The following is a 7,421-nucleotide window of genomic DNA, read 5'->3' as shown; positions in this document are numbered from 1 at the left end:
TTTAGTCTCCATGTATTTGGGTTCTTTCCAGCTTTCCTCTTGTGATTGAGTTCTAGCTTCAGAGCATTGTGGTCTGAAAATATGCAGGGAATAATCCCAATCTTTTGATACCGGTTGAGACCTGATTTGTGACCCAGGATGTGATCTATTCTGGAGAAGGTTCCATGTGCACTAGAGAAGAATGTGTATTCTGTTGCTTTGGGATGAAATGTTCTGAATATATCTGTGATGTCCATCTGGTCCAGTGTGTCATTTAAGGCCTTTATTTCCTTGTTGATCTTTGGCTTGGATGATCTGTCCATTTCAGTGAGGGGAGTGTTCAAGTCCCCTACTATTATTGTATTATTATTGATGTGTTTCTTTGATTTTGTTATTAATTGGTTGATATAATTGGCTGCTCCCACGTTAGGGGCATAGATATTTAAAATGGTTAGATCTTCTTGTTGGACAGACCCTTTGAGTAGGATATAGTGTCCTTCCTCATCTCTTATTATAGTCTTTGGCTTAAAATCTAATTGATCTGATATAAGGATTGCCACCCCAGCTTTCTTCTGATGCCCATTAGCATGGTAAATTGTTTTCCACCCCCTCACTTTAAATCTGGAGGTGTCTTCGCGTCTAAAATGAGTTTCTTGTAGGCAACATACGGATGGGTTTTGTTTTTTTATCCATTCTGATACCCTGTGTCTTTTGATTGGGGCATTTAGCCCATTAACATTCAGGGTAACTATTGAGAGATATGAACTTAGTGCCATTATTAGTCTGTAAGGTTACTGTTACTGTATATTGTCTCTGTACCTTTCTGATCTACTACTTTTAGGCTCTCTCTTTGCTTAGAGGACCACTTTCAATATTTCCTGGAGAGCTGGTTTGGTGTTTGCAATCTTTCAGTTTTTGTTTGTCCTGGAAGCTTTTGATCTCTCCTTCTATTTTCAATGATAGCCTAGCTGGATAGAGTATTCTTGGCTGCATGTTTTTCTCGTTGAGTGCTCTGAATATATCATGCCAGCTCTTTCTGGCCTGCCAGGTCTCTGTGGATAAGTCTGCCACCAATCTAATATTTTTACCATTGTATGTTACAGACTTCTTTTCTCGGGCTGCTTTCAGGATTTTCTCTTTGTCACTAAGACTTGTAAATTTTACTATTAGGTGACGGGGTGTGGACCTATTCTTGTTGACTTTGAGGGGGGTTCTCTGCATCTCCTGGATTTTGATGCTTGTTCCCTTTGCCATATTAGGGAAATTCTCTCCAATGATTCTCTCCAATAGACCTTCTGCTCCCCTCTCTGTTTCTTCTTCTTCTGGAATCCCAATTATTCTAATGTTGTTTCGTCTTATGGTGTCACTTATCTCTCGAATTCTCCCCTCATGGTCCAGTAGCTGTTTGTCCCTCTTTTGCTCGGCTTCCTTATTCTCTGTCATTTGGTCTTCTATATCACTAATTCTTTCTTCTGCCTCATTTATCCTAGCAGTGAGAGCCTCCATTTTTGATTGCACCTCATTAATAGCTTTTTTGATTTCAACTTGGTTAGATTTTAGTTCTTTAATTTCTCCAGAAAGGGCTTTAATATCTCCAGAGAGGGTTTCTCTAATATCCTCCATGCCCCTTTCGAGCCCGGCTAGAATGCCCAGAATCGCCATTCTGAACTCTTGATCTGACACACTACCCATGTCTGTGTTGATTAGGTCCCTAGCCTTCGGTACTGTCTCTTGTTCCTTTGTTTGTGGTGGTTTTTTCCGCCTTGTCATTTTGTCCAGATAAGAGGATATGAAGGAGCAAATAAACTACTAAAAGGGTGGCAAAGACCCCGGAAAAATGCGCTGTAACCAAATCAGAAGAGACCCCAAATTGTGGGGGGGAGAAAGGGGATAAAAACAGCTTCTGAAAAAAAAAAGAAAAAAAAATAAAAAAGAAAGAAAAAAATTTAAAAAATCAAACAAATAAAAAAATATAAAAAAGAAAGAAAATATATATATATATTTAGATGAACTAGTCAAAAAATGTTAAAAAAGAAAAGGGTAAAAGTTTTAAAAAATTTAGCAGAAGAAGAAAAAAGAAAAAAGAAAAAAATTGAAAAAAGAAAAAAAAATTGAAAAAAGAAAAAAAAAATTGAAGTAGCCGCAAGACTAAAGAATCATGGGGAGAAAGCCATGAGTTCCATGCTTTGCTTTCTCCTCCTCTGGAATTGCTCTGCTGTCTTAGGAATTGAATCTGCTTACTCCTTGATAGATGAACTTCGTCCTGGCTGGATATTTTGTTGATCTTCTGGGGGAGGGGCCTGTTGTAGTGACTCTCAAGTGTCTTTTCCTGAGGCGGGATTGCACCGCCCCTACCGGCGGCCAGACTAAGTAATCGGCTCGGGTTCACTTTTGGGAGCTTCTGTTCCCTGAACGCTTTCCGTAGAGTTCCGGAGGACGGGAATGAAAATGGTGGCCTCCCAGTCTCCGGCCTGGAGGAGCCGAGAGCCCGGGGCCCCACTCCTCAGTGCGCCCCCAGAGGACAGCCCCCAATCACTCCCGTATCCCCAGCCTCTAGCCACGCTCCGAGCTCACCCAGCCTGCGACCAGTTCAAGGTAACCCCGAGTTGAGAGTCCAGCCCTCGGCTCTGTCTCTGCAGCCGGCCCCTCCGTTCTAATACCTGCGAGCTCTCCGACACTCCGACACCCCCGATCCTTCTGTGACCCTGCGGGGCCTGGGGCCACGCTGGCCCCCCGTGGGCTTCACCCCGGTTTAGCCTCTGGAGCAATGTCCCTCAGTGGAACAGACTTTCAAAAGTCCTGATTTTGTGCTCCGTTCCTCCGCCGCTTGCCGGGAGCCGGCCCCTCCCCCCGCGGTCTATCTTCCCGTCGTTTTAGATTCACTTCTCCGCCAGTCCCACCTTTCAGAAAGTGGTTGATTTTCTGTTTCTAGAGTTGCTGTTCTTCTTCTCTTCGCTCTCCCGTTGGATTTGCAGGCGTTTGCAATGTTTAGATAAGCTATCGAGCTGATCTCCTGCTACCTGATGTAGTCTCAGGCTGCTACTTCTCCGCCATCTCGACTCCTCCCCCTTTTGGGAGGTTTTTGATCACGCTTCAAACTTGTTACTAGATACTGGTCTATTCAGATTGTCATTTTCTCCTGATTCAGTTTTGGAAGTTTTAGGTTACCAGGAATGCATCCATTTCATCTAGGTTGCTTAACTTATTGGCATATAACTGTTGATAATCATTTCTGATGATTGTTTCTGTTTCCTTGGTATTAGTAACGATATCTCCCTTTTCATTCACAGTTTTATTAATTAGGGTTTTCTCTTTTGTTTTGGATTAGTTGGGTCAGTGGTTTATCGATCTTATTGATTTAAAAAAAAAACAACCCAGCTTCTAGTTCTGTTGATGCGTTCTGTTGTATCTCTAGTTTCTCTCTCATTGATCTCTGCTCTATCTTGATTATTTCCCTTCTTATGTGTGAGGTTGGCTTAATTTTTTGATTCTACAGTTCTTTAAGGTGTAGGGACAGCTGGTGTATTCTGGATTTTTAAAAATTTTTTGAGGGATGCTTGGATGGCTATATTTCCCCCTTAGGACCACCTTTGCTGTATCCCATAGGTTTTGGCCCAAAGTGTCTTCATCCTCATTGGTTTCCATGAATTGTTTAAGTTTCTTTGATTTCCTGGTTGATCCAAACATTCTTAAGCAAGGTGGTCTTTAGCTTCCAGGTGTTTGAATTCCTTTCAAACTTTTTCTTGTCGTTGAATTCCAGTTTCAAAACATTTCGGTCTGAGAATAGGCAGGGAAAAATCTCAGTCTTTTGGTATTGAATGAGTCCTGATTTGTGACCCAGTATGTGGTGTATTCTGGAGAAAGTTTCAAGTGCACTCAAGAAGAATGTGTATTCTGTTGTTTTAGGGTGGAATGTTCTCTATATATCTTTGAGGTCCATCTGGTCCAATGTGTCATTTTATGCTCTTGTTCCTTTGTTGAGGTTTTGCTTGGATGATCTGTCTATTAATGAGAGTGGCATGTTAAAACCCCCTACTATTAATGTATTCATATCAATATGACTCTTTACGTTGATTAACAGCTGTCTGATGTAGTTGGCTGCTCCTATATTGGGGGCATAAATATTTACAATTGTTAGATCTTCCTGGTGGATAGACCCTTTAAGAATGATGTAGTGTCTTTCTTTATTTCTGACTACAGTCTTTGGTTTAAAATCTAATCTTTCTGATGTGCAAATAGCTACCCCAACCTTCTTTTGAGCCCCGTTGGCATGAAAGATGCTTCTCCATCCCTTCACTTTCAGTCTGGATGTATCCTTAGATATCATCTTCTACCTGTCAGAATAACTAAAATTAAAAAGATAAGAAATACCAAGAATTTATATGGATGTATAGAAAAGGAACCCTCCTATCTGCTGGTGGGAATGCAATAATATTTCTCAAAGAATTAAAAATAGGAACACCATATGATGCAAAAATTCCACTATTTAGCCAAAGAAAACAGAAAAACTAATTCAAAAAGATATATACACCCCTATGTTTATTGCAGCATTATTTACAATAGTCAAGATATGAAAGAAACCAAGTGTCCATTGATAGATGAATGAGTAAAAAAGATTTGAGATATAGGGGCGCCTGGGTGGCTCAGTGGGTTAAAGCCTCTGCCTTTGGCTTGGGTCGTGATCCCGGAGTCCTGGGATCGAGCCCTGCATTGGGCTCTCTGCTCCGCATGGAGCCTGCTTCCTCCTCACTCTCTGCCTGCCTCTCTGCCTAGTTGTGATTTCTCTCTGTCAAATAAATAAAATAAAATAAAAAAAGATTTGAGATATAAATAGATTACACACACACACACACACACACACACACACACAGGAATATTACACAGCAATACAAAGGATGGAATCTTGCCATTTGTGACAACATGGATGGACCTAGCAGGTATTAGAGTAAGTAGAGTAAGTCAGAGCAAGACAGTACTATGCTATATCACTTATGTTGTAATATAAATAACAAAGCAAATAAATAAAAAAATAAAAGCATAATCAGGCCTATAAATACAAAGAACAAACTGATGGCTGGCAGAGGGGAGGACAGTGTGGGGATGTGAAAAATGGGTAAAGGGAAGTGGGGGATACAGGTTTCCAGTTATGGAATGAGTAAGTCATTAGAATAAAAGACACAGCTTATTCATAATGTAATAGAGATGTATTGTGACAGATGGTAGCTACACTTGTGATGAACATAGCATAACAGTATAATGTATTAACTTGTCAAATCACTACATTTTACACCTGAAACTAATGTAACACTGTCAATTATATTTAAATAAAAATATTTTAAAATAAAGTGAGTCTCTTGTAAAATACTATTCTAGGAGTGGGTAGGAGGGTCCATGGGAGTAGATGCTGTGTCCTCTTGGCAAGGTGCATTGCATCTGGGGTCACAGAATGAGAACCCCACAGACCTACTCATTCTAGAGCAGCCCAAGTCCTTCATCTCTGCCCTAGGGTGCTCTTAGGAGCCCAGCACTACAACTCCCAGCAAAACATGAACTTGATGGCCCAGACTCTGGGGCAGCCAGCCCTCCAGATGGCCCCGCTCTCCTGCTCTGTCCTCAACACTGTCCCAGCTGTAAGAGGAGCAAGAAGCAAGCCATGGACGAGACAAAAACCCCAGGCTGCAGCAAGCCATACCTGGAGAAGATGACCCTGGATCATAGGCATCTTAGACTCTTTCCCAGATGTGACAGAAGTGACTATGATAGAAAAGTCACCCATTAAATGCCATCTGATTTCTTCATGGAAACAAAAATTAACTGTGTGCTACATGAGGATGTGAAGAATTTTTACCAGATGACTGATGGCTTCCACATGACATGGAGTGTGAAACTGAATGAGCACACCATTCCATTGGGCAGCATGGCAATTAACAGTATCTCAAAACTGATTCAACTCAACCAGTCTTCTATGTATTCACTCCCTAATGAAGCAACTGTGGTAGACCTGGAAGATGATGCACTTGAAGCCAGTGAGAACCAGCCAAAGAACCTTCACAAAGCATTATATCAGAATTTTCTCTCAGATATCTTTACATGTTCCTCACGCACCTGGGCATGCTGCAGTGGTTGTATGACTTCGTCACCTACGGCATCAGCCTCAGGCCGAGAAATTGTTTAACATGTATAAACCCATCACCTACAACACAAACTTGCTCAAAGGGACCAACTCCTTCATGAACAAGCTGGCCCAACAAAATGTTCAAGAGCAAGAATAAACCTTAATCTCCCAAAAGAAAGGACCATTTAGCCTGCAGGTAGCCAGAAAGGGCTCTCAGGTCCTCCTTCAACCTCTAAATTCTTTCCTACACCTGTAAACCCTGTTCAAAAATGAGTATACCCACTTCCCACCATCCGCACAGAGATGATTTCCATGCACACAGATGGTCCTAGTCTCAGATTCTGTGCGTAGAACCATAGGCCTCTTCCCATGTGAGAGAGCCAAATCCTAGGCCTTTTACTCCTGTTGACATTAGCCTGGAGCTCAAGGACATACTCAAGTCTCCCTGATTCCTTTCCTTATCCTCTGCCTCCGAAAGCTATAGAGAGTTTCAGAACTTGCTTCAGTAGCTAAATAGCTCTGTTAAGAGTTTTCCTCTCTTTCTACCCCCAAGCCTCTAAAGATGTCAGCAGTGACTAGAGAAGAAACCACTGATTTTGACCCATGAGGTGTTAGAACTATGTTGTTCATTTGGTAACCACTAGGCACATGTGGCTATTTATATTAAAAATTCAGTTCCTCTGGGATGCCTGGGTGTCTCAGTCAGTTAAGTGTCTTCCTTCAGCTCAGGTCATGATCCTGGGGCCCTGGGATAGAGTTCTGCATTGGGGTCCTTGCTCAGTGGGGAGCCCACTTCTTCCTCTGCCTGCCAGTCCCCCAGCTTGTACTCCCTCTCTCTCTCACTCTCTCTCTGGCAAGTATATAAATAAAATCATAAAAAAACTCAGTTCCTCAATTGCATTAATCATGTTGCGAATGGCTAATAGATTCTGTATTAGACAAAACAGAGATAATGGAACATTTCCGTCGTCACAGAAAGTTCTGTTGGGCAGCACTCTATTAGAATATTTTCATGCTGCCCTTTCTCAGATTTCATTTTCATTTGAGAATGTGAGTGCCTTAATTTGATGAGTCATAATGTTCCATGAAAATTCTTGAAGGTATAATTGTATATCTTCTTTTTATTTTCTCATAAGTAATTCTCACTTCACTTCTTTTTAAATTTCCTATAAATTTTGTTATTTCCAAAAATATATTCTTGGCATTCCTGTGATGTTTCTGGATGAGAATTACATTTAAATCAGGAGACTGAGTGAAGTAGACTGCCCTCCTTAATGTGGTCTTCCTACATCCAATCAGTTGAAGGCCTGAGGGGACTAAAGAGGCT

At 41.4% G+C, this 7,421-nt stretch overlaps 1 pseudogene; it reads left to right on the top strand.

Annotated features, from left to right (window-relative positions):
* The first annotated feature begins 5,632 nt into the window (after positions 1–5,632).
* Positions 5,633–6,367, top strand: LOC123943501 (annotated as a pseudogene).
* The last annotated feature ends 1,054 nt before the right edge of the window (positions 6,368–7,421 follow it).

The sequence above is a fragment of the Meles meles genome, chromosome 6, assembly GCF_922984935.1.
Source record: "Meles meles chromosome 6, mMelMel3.1 paternal haplotype, whole genome shotgun sequence".
NCBI lineage: Eukaryota > Metazoa > Chordata > Mammalia > Carnivora > Mustelidae > Meles > Meles meles.
The sequence above is the reverse complement of the archived record's forward strand: the minus strand, read 5'-3'. Positions and strand labels throughout refer to the sequence as shown.